General features: G+C 35.5%; 1 long non-coding RNA gene across 1 annotated transcript; it reads right to left on the bottom strand.

Moving 5' to 3' along the window:
* Positions 1 to 244: 244 nt before the first annotated feature.
* LOC146767800 (uncharacterized) lies at positions 245 to 10,022 on the bottom strand. The gene is made up of 3 exons (XR_014953588.1): positions 9,395 to 10,022; positions 8,807 to 8,951; positions 245 to 4,046 (listed from the first exon to the last, which is right to left on the bottom strand). It is a non-coding gene; the product is annotated as an uncharacterized LOC146767800 (long non-coding RNA).
* Positions 10,023 to 10,245: the final 223 nt, after the last annotated feature.

The following is a 10,245-nucleotide window of genomic DNA, read 5'->3' on the forward strand; positions in this document are numbered from 1 at the left end:
CAGAGCCTGACACATACGGTGGGAGTGGCACTGGGGAAAATATTTAAGAAATGGCAAAATCACCAATGATAGAGAGAAGGAAGGGGAAAAAAAAAGGAAGAAACAACTTTTGGAACACTGAGATGGGAGAAGAAGGAACTGGAGGAGATGTCACATGTGCTGGAGCAGAGATCACCCTGCAGCCCATGGAGAGACCATGGTGAAGGAGGAGTGTCCCAGCAGTCTGTGGATGCACCCACACAGAGGCGGGGGAAGAGTGAGGGGAAGGGGCTGCAGAGCAGAGCTATTATGGTCTTAGCACAACCCTCATTCCCCATCCCCTGTGCCTCATGGGGTAGGGGAGGCAAAGGCCTTGGCAATGGAGTGAGATTGAACCTTACAGGGGAAAAGAAAATGCTAGGATGGAGATGTTGATTTAGTTTATATTTGTTTCTCATTGTACAAATCATTTTTACTTCGCAAAAAACATAATTGCCCCCACATTGAGTCTGTTTTGCCTGTAGTAGTAACTGGCAAGTGATTTCTCTGTATTTATCCCTAACCCTGAAGTTTTTCACCTTTCTTTCTACTCTCAACATCCTGTTGAGGGGCAGTGAAAAAGTGGGTGGGGGAGTCTGACTGCCAATGCCATGACACTATACATGTGTAAACGTGCAAGTCTAAAATCTAAGCATGGTCATCTGTGAGGACATAGCAAGAATAATCTTCAGATGCCACGTATAAAATGTAAATTCACATCTGTGTGTAGATCCAACTGACAATAAATTTGAAGAATTCTGAGAATTAAGTTTGGTGTATGAAATACAAACTAAGGAGAACATAAAAAAATTTTTGTTTGATTATGAAAATACAATGCAACTGTTAATATTTTATCTTTAAAATTTCAGAATAAAAAGATGTGGGTAATATTTATGTCTTATGTTCAGGACACTCCCACTTACATTTTCCAAGTGATTTTTCAAGTCTCTTGGGAAATGTTTGAGTTTTAAGAATCAAAATATTTAAGTTGGAATTATAGCACAGTAATTTTAACTTGTTGATTATAAGTTGTACTTCTTTTTGCTCTTTAGTAAGTAAGTTTAAGTATAAAAAGTCATAAAAATTGGATAACGTTCTATAACAATTAAATCAGGAAACAATGACAACCAGCAGCCATTATCACTTAACCAAAAATAACTGCAGTGTTTGAATACTATAGATAAAGGCTTTTCATATCATAAAGTGAGATGCTCCAAAATTTTAGTATTATAGCATTAACTTTAAAAGCTTTAGACTCTATGGCAGTTATTTTCTATGTAGCAGATAGTTACACTTCGCTGTTGGATCCTTTGGGGAAGTACATTTTAGAGTGCAAAATCATTCTGGAGCCTATTACAAGCCATTACGTAGAAAAAATACTATTAAAATCACATCAAAAATATGGCTGCAGTTGAGGGAACAAAATATAGAAGTTGAAGGATCCCCATGAGTGTAACTACATTCATAGGGAGTGAATGTAAAAAAACTTAAGTGGAAGAAAAGTGATTCCATCTTAACTCAAAATTTAAATGGTGAGAAGCCCTTTTGGTCTCACATGGATGATAACAGTTATATATAAAATTCATTTCAATCAGAACTCACATTTCCAATCTAATTTCTTGTTTAATAAATTGTGACACTATTATGATGAGGGTCTAACATAAATCTGTGAATCACATGATATATCCTCATATAGTTACTGGTACTCCAGTTACTTGTTACTGGTACAACAGCCAGAAAAACAATCCTAATATTCATTGATTTGAAATATGACATTTTAGCTTTCATTTTCCATGAACAGCAAAGCTTTTGAAGAGACAGTTTTAGTTGCATCTTTACTGATTTTGAACTATACACATACACAGATGTAAATATGCCAATAATCTCTCTTCATCTTTTGATAATTATTGAATATAGTAACATCTTCAATGGAAAATTTTTGAAAAAAATACCATTTCAACCATGTTGTGATTGTAAACAAAGCAAGTGCACAAAAAATACACATTTCCACATGGGAGGTGTGAGAAATGCAATGGCCAATATTTTTCCTTCTGATTCAGTAGTGGGTCAGGGGATCAACATACTTAGATAACACACCTCATTCTGCTGGTTAACTAACACAGTGTCAACACCTATTCTGTCTTCCCAAGACTAAAGGGAACCAAACTATCTCTGCTCACTCTCCAGAATATCTGATCTGATTTTGGGAATGTTTCCTTCCCTATATTAACTCTCAAATTTTGCAAACAAAAATCTGGGAAGATTGCCTGGAAAGACTCAGGTGAAAAGAGCAGTCATTCAAGAAATATTGTAGTACTGACAAGAGTACCTCTAGATGCTTTACTGACTAATATAGACATAAATTGTTCTTCTCTAGGGTTCATACAAACCAGTTAAATATTCTGACTGCCTGTCATTATAATCTGTGCCCTAGATTTACCTATATGAGGTAGCTCTGTGAGAACAGAAATGGCCCGGGCATTCAGTATACATAGGTCCTGAACTCCAGAGGTTCTCATGGATTTCACTTCTACTAAGTGACCTAAGTGACAGGCAGTGATTGATGCCTGCAAATGTTTGTTTTCTTATCCTTGTCTGTGATAAATAGGATGGGATATGCTTTTGAGAATTTGTTTGTTTGTTTACTTTTGTATACTAATTCATTTTCTGATATGTGTTATGTGATATGTTCTTGTTAATATGCACAAGAAAAAAGTCAGTTTGCTGGGTCAGTGGGAGACATTCTGTGCCTTGCTGTCATATGGCATCAACCATTGAGAAAGTTTACTTTTTCGCAGAAGAAAGCTATGGTCTCACTGTTCTGTGTTCTGGAGCTCTGTGTGGTGGAACCCAACACACACAGTTAATCACGCTATAACTTTAATAAATCTTTTGATGTATGTGCTTCTGAGTAGAGGAGCACATTAAATGCAAGGAGCAAGCAATTGACTGTAGATATTGAAGCAGGCAGTGCTACTGAAGAGAAAATCATTATTTTCTGAAAATGAAGGAGTATTGCTGGTACTGAGTAGCCTGTGTATATAGAAATCTTTTAACTTCAACTCCATTCTTCTAGTCTTACCACACCAGGCATCTTGCCTCCTGATATCTGTCTCTGTACAAAGTACAGGAGAAAGAAAATTTAGTGAATATATACTTGTCTGACTTTCTACCACTTCTGGATTTTTTCCTAACAAGGAGACTCTCCTCATTCCTTAATAGCTCTTTAAAAACAATTTTGACACCAGTTTTGGTTTGGCTTTGAGATCAAGTTTAGATGCTTTGAATAAAAAATTTTTGCCATACTTGAAAAATCTCTTTCTTTATACTGTATGCACATTCACATATCTCATCCCACTCCCTCTTCCTCCCCCCAGTAGTTTTCTACCCCTTATTCAATTTCTTGACCAATGCCCACATCCTGTAACCTTATGATCATGGACAATATTGGTAATATTTTTCAGATTTTTACCAAGTCACTAGTCCCTACAGATAATGAGTTTTCTAGCAATGACCCTTTGAACCACAGGGAGGAACTTCCACTCTTCTAGAATAAACTCTCTGCCTGGAAGGAATGCCTTTGAAGTTTTCAGCAGGGAGGTCTGACATAAGTCTGCAGTCTCAGCATTTAGGTAAAAATGGAACAGCACCCAGACTCCAAAATTGGAACCATTCTTCAATATATTCAAAGAACAGTTTGAGTACAACCCTCAATTTCAAAATGTTTTCTATTTTTATACTTGAAAACCAAAATTATTCACTGAATTGATTTCAGCCATAACTGAATGACCCCACAAGAAAAATAGCTTCTGAGAATCACTAAGCATTCAGAGCAGCTTTCTGGCATCATTGCAGTTTCTTCACTCACAGATTTGGACTTCCAGAAAGAACCTCGGAGAGCTGATACCAAGAGGCAGGAAGTTTACTGCACACTTGCACATTCCAAATGTCCAATCCTGCAGAGTGAGGTCACTGAGTCCTGGAAAGACATCTAAGGGAATTGAACTAGTCTCATAAACTGACATTATCTGAAAGGAATTAGAGAAAGATGTTCAGGAAAAATAAAGCCATTAATATTATAGAAAAGCCACATAACACAAATAAAAACAAGCATCTAAAATGCCTACAGGCAGCTCAAATGATAGGCTGAGTGATATTTTATAATTATCTATGGGATGTTTTTTGTTTAATTATGACTTCATCAAGTTGAAAGCAAGCATCAGTATGAAAAGCAGTAGGAAGCTAGTTTTAAATGTTCAGCTTAGGAAGCTGAGAAATATTGTAAGAATCATCAGGTTAAGCCTGAAAAAATCATGCCAACTGAAGGAATTCAAAATGGGTCATGCACTTCAGGTGACCTTCACAGAACCCTGTGTATTATATATGTACTTTATGACACAGGGACAAGTTGGTGGTGTTTTGTTTTGTTTTTTCTTATACAGTACACTGTATTTATGAATTTAAAATAGGAAATTGCTGAGGGTAAATACACTCACAAAAATATCCATGTCATTGGGCTTATCATAAGAAAGGAAAGAGAACTTTAATCTCAAGTCTGAACAACACAGCCATGCTTTTGTCTGTGACTTTGTAGACTAATACAATTCAAACCACTTTATATTGGTACAGCAAGTCAGTTTCTTTTATATACAGAACAACTTTATTTATAAAATGAAGCTAATCTGAAGGCAAACAAAAGAGACACTGTGATTGTGGCAGTGTTGAAAATAGGGGGAAGCTTCTGTACAATATTTGGAAAAATTTCTATCTCCTCTGAAACTTGTATCTTAATTCTGACATAGAGAGATATGGATGAGATTTTTCATATCCTTTCACATCAGGAGACACAAACCATGATACAGAAGTTAGGACTCAATGGTTGACACGGTTAGGATTAAACCCAAACAAGGTGGGCTGAATGGAGCCTATGCAGTGATAAAATGCAATTCTTTTTAAAGTGCCTGCTGAAATGATCCTTGTGAAGGATATCCTCTAAATGTGAAATATAAACATTGTCAGAGCCATGGAAAATATACATTGGCTTTAAAGATATTCAGAGTACAAAAGGCCTTATTTTCCACTTTCCTGATAAATTGAATCTTAGTGCCAGTAAGGTGATATAGAACATTTATGTAGAAAGCCCTGGCAGGTAGAATCAGCTTTAGGTAGAAGACAAAACCATTGCTTTTTCAGAGATCTGGAGCAAATTCATCAGTCTTGAGTGCAGTGTGACATCACCACAATCAGGGAAGAGTGAAGCATCAAATAAGTAGACCTCTAAAATCATAGACTGAGATTAGGCTTCAGCAAACAGCCATGGTCAATAAGGCTGTTCTATGCCTGGGATCTGCATGCTGCTGATAGCAGGATAAGGCATGACCTAAAATTTCCAGCATGTTCTCTCATCCTTTGAAATGGTATTAGAGAAAGCAATTACACTGGCTGTTGTACAGTTTCCTTGGTGAAATCTGCAGTCTGAGTGGAGAGCAGAGTGTTGTTCTGCTTGCTAAATTGTATCTTGAAGAAAAGCAGATGAATCTAAAGGATTAAGTTAGTTAACAAACATTCAGACAAGAATAAACCTAAACACTTAGATTTAGTAATGTTGAATTTTTATAAACACTGAAAAGGTAAAAGTAATTTTTTTTTATTGGTAGTGTGACTTTAGATCACATTCTTGAGAAACTTCCTTATGAAATAGATAAATAGCAAATAATTTGGAAGAAAAGCACTAACAACTCATTGATAACATGCACAGAAAATGTTACAGAAAGTGGAATGACATATGAAACCTGAAACAGTGAACAAGTAACTACAGCAGTAAATCACAAATCAAAGCTTTATTTCCCTTGAATTGTGGGAAAAAATAAAAAGAGAAGATAGCACTGTTACTTCATATACTGACATTTTTTAAATGCTGTTGGAAAAAAATATTCAGTACTTGCTCGTGAAATAATGGATAAGGAAGCCCAACCAAGAATAACTAATCATATTTTTAAAAATTGACTAATAATTAACTATTTCAATCTGAAGGTTTGTGGGATATGCAATTTGGATAACAACACTCAGGTTTTTTGAGTCTTTCTCATACTCTAATGTCTACATTTCTTATGCATTCAAATTTAATTTATAAGCTATAAAAATATTTTAATTTCATATATTTTTTGGAATATCAAGCAGGGATTTTTGATTTTATTACTATCACTATACATTATTAGTATTATGTACAAAGTATCCCTAACTGTTAAGACTGTTTATTCCAAAGTGATTTGTAGTTATGTATCCAGGGTGGCTCCAATTCCCTTTCATCAATATTAGCTATCACATGAAAGAGAATAATTTCTCAACACTCCTGGTATGGGGACAGTTTCTCTCATTCATATGAGAGACTAAAGAATGTATGGGACAACGTTAGTTAGATTTACTTGATTTCTGAGAATTTTCTTAAAAGCTTCTTTTTCCCTTTCTGTGCCTCCTCTCTGAATTCTCCACTTCATTCCTTTTAAGGCAGCTTTATAAGGTAAGGGTAAGCTGATAAAAAATTATTAATCTGTATAAGAGCAGGAAAAGAATGTACATGAGCTCCAAACTCTATCTACTTTTTCAAATGGCCTTTTCATCCAGACTGGTGCTGGATAGAACAGGAGAAGGCAGTACTGCCTCATGTCTCTGAAACATTTCATTTTGATGTTAGCAAACCATCCTGTTACATTGGCACACACACCCCGAAATTTCTCAGTGCAGATCTAACACAGACTAGAAAAGCAGTTTTTCTCATTTTGAAATAGATATCTGATGGCTGGTAAGCTGAATAATTGTTTAGAATCCATTGATCATGTTGAATAGTTTTAAAATAACTGCATAAGAACTTAAGCATGTAGTGTGTACATGTCAGTCCTTAAATTTAAGAATCTGACTGCAAATCATAGCCTTGGGTCTTTAGTAGTAACCTATGCAATAGAGGTTCAGTTTTACTGGAACTGTAAATCTGCAATTTATGTATGCCAGTTCTGCATGGACAGGAATTATGGAAAGCATATGTTTTATATAGTAATACAGAAGGTTACATTAATATGGCTATTGAAAATAAAACCAAATTTTCTACTCTCTATTCATATTAATGTAAATGACGTAGATTTCTAGTTAATCCAATAGTTTTGTGGTGGTTTTACTCTATCAGGAAATGGAAGAGAAAGAGGCTCCAAAAGTCAATTCTTCTGTCTTCTAGGATGGTTTCACAGAATTGGAGCTTTGTTAATTTCAGCTGCATTATTTATGGTTTACATCTGTGCAACCAAGTAGAGAAACTGAGATGGAGATAGTTTTTAAAATAATATCTAAGAAGTACTGAGTATAAAAAAATCACATGAATTGAGTGTCCATATACAGTCACTAGAGAAGATTTAGCAATGCAATATATTGATTCATAATTTCAAGTTTAAAAAATCCAACACCCAACTGAAAAGATATTCTAATTTCTATTTGCTCGGAATGGCTATTTTTTACTAATTTGGGGGTTTATTAATTTGAGGTTCATTATACAGAAGCACAAAGCAAACTACTATGGCATAATATAATTTTTAAAGTATTCCCAGCGTGGCAGAAGTGCCCTGCAAGGTGTTTCCAGGAAATCTTACTTTTCCTTGTGATGTCTAGAGAGGTTACCTAGAACAGAGGTCAGAGTTAAAGGAATAAAGTAGGTGTTTATTAGAAAGGCCTTCAAAGGGTACATCTTGGGCAGTACAAGAACCTGGCCAAGGCTGTGCCCAAGATAGATGGCAGGTCACAAGTTTTCATGCTTTTATGTTTGGTCCATTTGCATATTGAGCTTAATTGTCCAATTACAGCTTCAGGTAATGAAGTCACCTTCTCCTAGTTTTGCTTCTGTTAATACTTTTTGGGGCCTGAAGCAGGAACAGTTCTCAGGCTGGAAAAGGATTGATTTGTCTAACTAAACTGTGAAGAGAACATACTAACATTTTATATGAAGTTCAGAGTTAAACATTAATGCAGTACATAATCTGAAAAATATGAAAGTTAAGACTTGCAAACTTCAGGCTGATTTTACAATTTCAAATAGGCCCCTTTTAAAAAATATGTCCCATTGCAAGTTTTCACTTTAATTTTCTCTTGTATAAAGTTGTCATTACTACTTCTGCTGTCATTACTATAATAATGTAGCATGAGCAGAGAAATAAAAGGAGTGGAAGTTTCCTAATTCCATTAATTTGGTTTGATTATATTGTCTGATTTATAGAGCACTAACAACTTTCTTGCACCTCTTTGTAAATGCAACCTCTTTCACGACTTATACTGTCTTGCAAGTGAAGAAAACAAACTTTTACACTCCCCACTTGACTGCAAACCACTACTGTGAGTATAATTTCTGTTCACTTAGGAATCAATCTGTTCACTTAAGAATCTCAAAATACCAGCATGAACAAAACAATGCCTTGGACCCAATTTGCAAACTTGAGAACTTTCTGACTGATGGATTGTATATCCATATTATCTGACTGCATATACACACAATTCCCATCGCAAATTATATATTTTAACATATGAAACAGTACAAATAATCCACACTTTGAAAAAAGAGTTGTTTTATGTCAAAATATTGTAAAAAGTACTTGTGGCAGAAAGTGGTAGATATTTGTCAATATGTTTAGGCAATCAATTAGGACTCCACTAATGTGTTTATACTGCACAGGATCTTACCTCCTTGAGTGATCCTGTGAGGATGAGAAGGACTGTGGAAAATCTGTCACTGAATAGCTCAGACTTTTACCTGGAGCTAATGGAGCTCTGATGGCCTCTAGTCTGTTTCTCCTGATGCCATTGTTCTCTCGGACTGGTCTGTACAAATCATGTTACCTTCCTGGGCAACTGTTCCACCCTCCTGACAGTCTGACAGAATTACTGCAATCACATTCCTGAAGAAAAATATTAGTAAATGTGACAGGGACATATTCTGAAGGTATAAGGTGTTTTTTGTTTTTTAAAATAATAGTCATTATTTAAAACTACATTATATATGCTAGTTTTGAGATTGATATTCTGTACTGGTTTAACAATTTTCCTAATATTCTGACACACTCTCAAGGGTTGAAGTGTCTGGATACACCCCTCAGATAAATCTTAAATGTCATTAAAACCTCTGCAATGGTAAAAAAAAAAAAAAAACAACCCCAAAAAAAACCAACAACAACAAAAAATCTGGCAAATTCCAAAACAGCATCAAAACTTTAGAAGTTTAAAAACAAAAGCTGAAGTGGGCAGCTTATCTCTGTGAGAATATTTGAATGTCCTTAATGCTGACCGTGCAATGGAATCAACAGAAGGAAAAGTCTCTGTTATTTAAAAGCTTTTTGCTTACCTTCAATGTAATTCTAGTCAGACATGCCACCCTAGTAGATCAGTGACTCCAGTACTTCTACCCAAGACCATGATCTGACAAAACAGGCCTGTGAAAACAAAATTTGATCACAAAAAATTTTATAGAGGTTATAATTTCCACTGGACAAGTCTGCAGAGTGTCCTTGGAAAACTCTGCTTTTTGTGCCAGCTGTAACTAAATGCGCATGAACTGAGAATGAGCTGCCAGGTGGCCAGGAACATAGCTATTACAAAATCAGAGGATCCACTGTGCAGAAAAGTATTTTGCACTAAATGCTGTAGCAAAATGTGATTATTTTGAAATTTATTATATAATATCAGTTAATTTTAGTCAATTTAGACAAAGCCAAGAGCAACACAATTAAAGTTGTGTTAAAACAATTAAAATAATACCAAATAAAGAAATTTAACTGGAGTAAGTTCTTTGTACATAATTTTAGAGATGCATAATTTATGTGCTTATTACAATGTTATATCCCAAATAGAATAGATGCCAGTTTGTGACATTCATTTCAGCACCAATGTAACAAAAGGAAAGCAGTAGATTCTCTGCCAAGTCCCTGACTAGTCTCACACCAGTAAAAGAGAATAAATTGTTGCAGTCTTCAAACACTTTAGATGGTGTGCGGTGGTGTGTTTTTCTTTCATTTGATATTTGTTTAATATCTGTTTCCCCCCCCCCCATCTCCAAGTGGTCAATCCTCCCTTTCTCTGCCCCTTTCCCTAGAACCTTCCCTGTCATTCATTCTAGCCCCCTCCTCAGCTTCCAGATGTTAGTTCTGCCCTAAACTCCTCCCCTGCTATTCCCTCATTGGTTACTGTTCCTACACC

The sequence above is a fragment of the Lonchura striata genome, chromosome 3 (genome assembly GCF_050655825.1).
Source record: "Lonchura striata isolate lonStrDom1 chromosome 3, ASM5065582v1, whole genome shotgun sequence".
Classification (NCBI taxonomy): domain Eukaryota; kingdom Metazoa; phylum Chordata; class Aves; order Passeriformes; family Estrildidae; genus Lonchura; species Lonchura striata.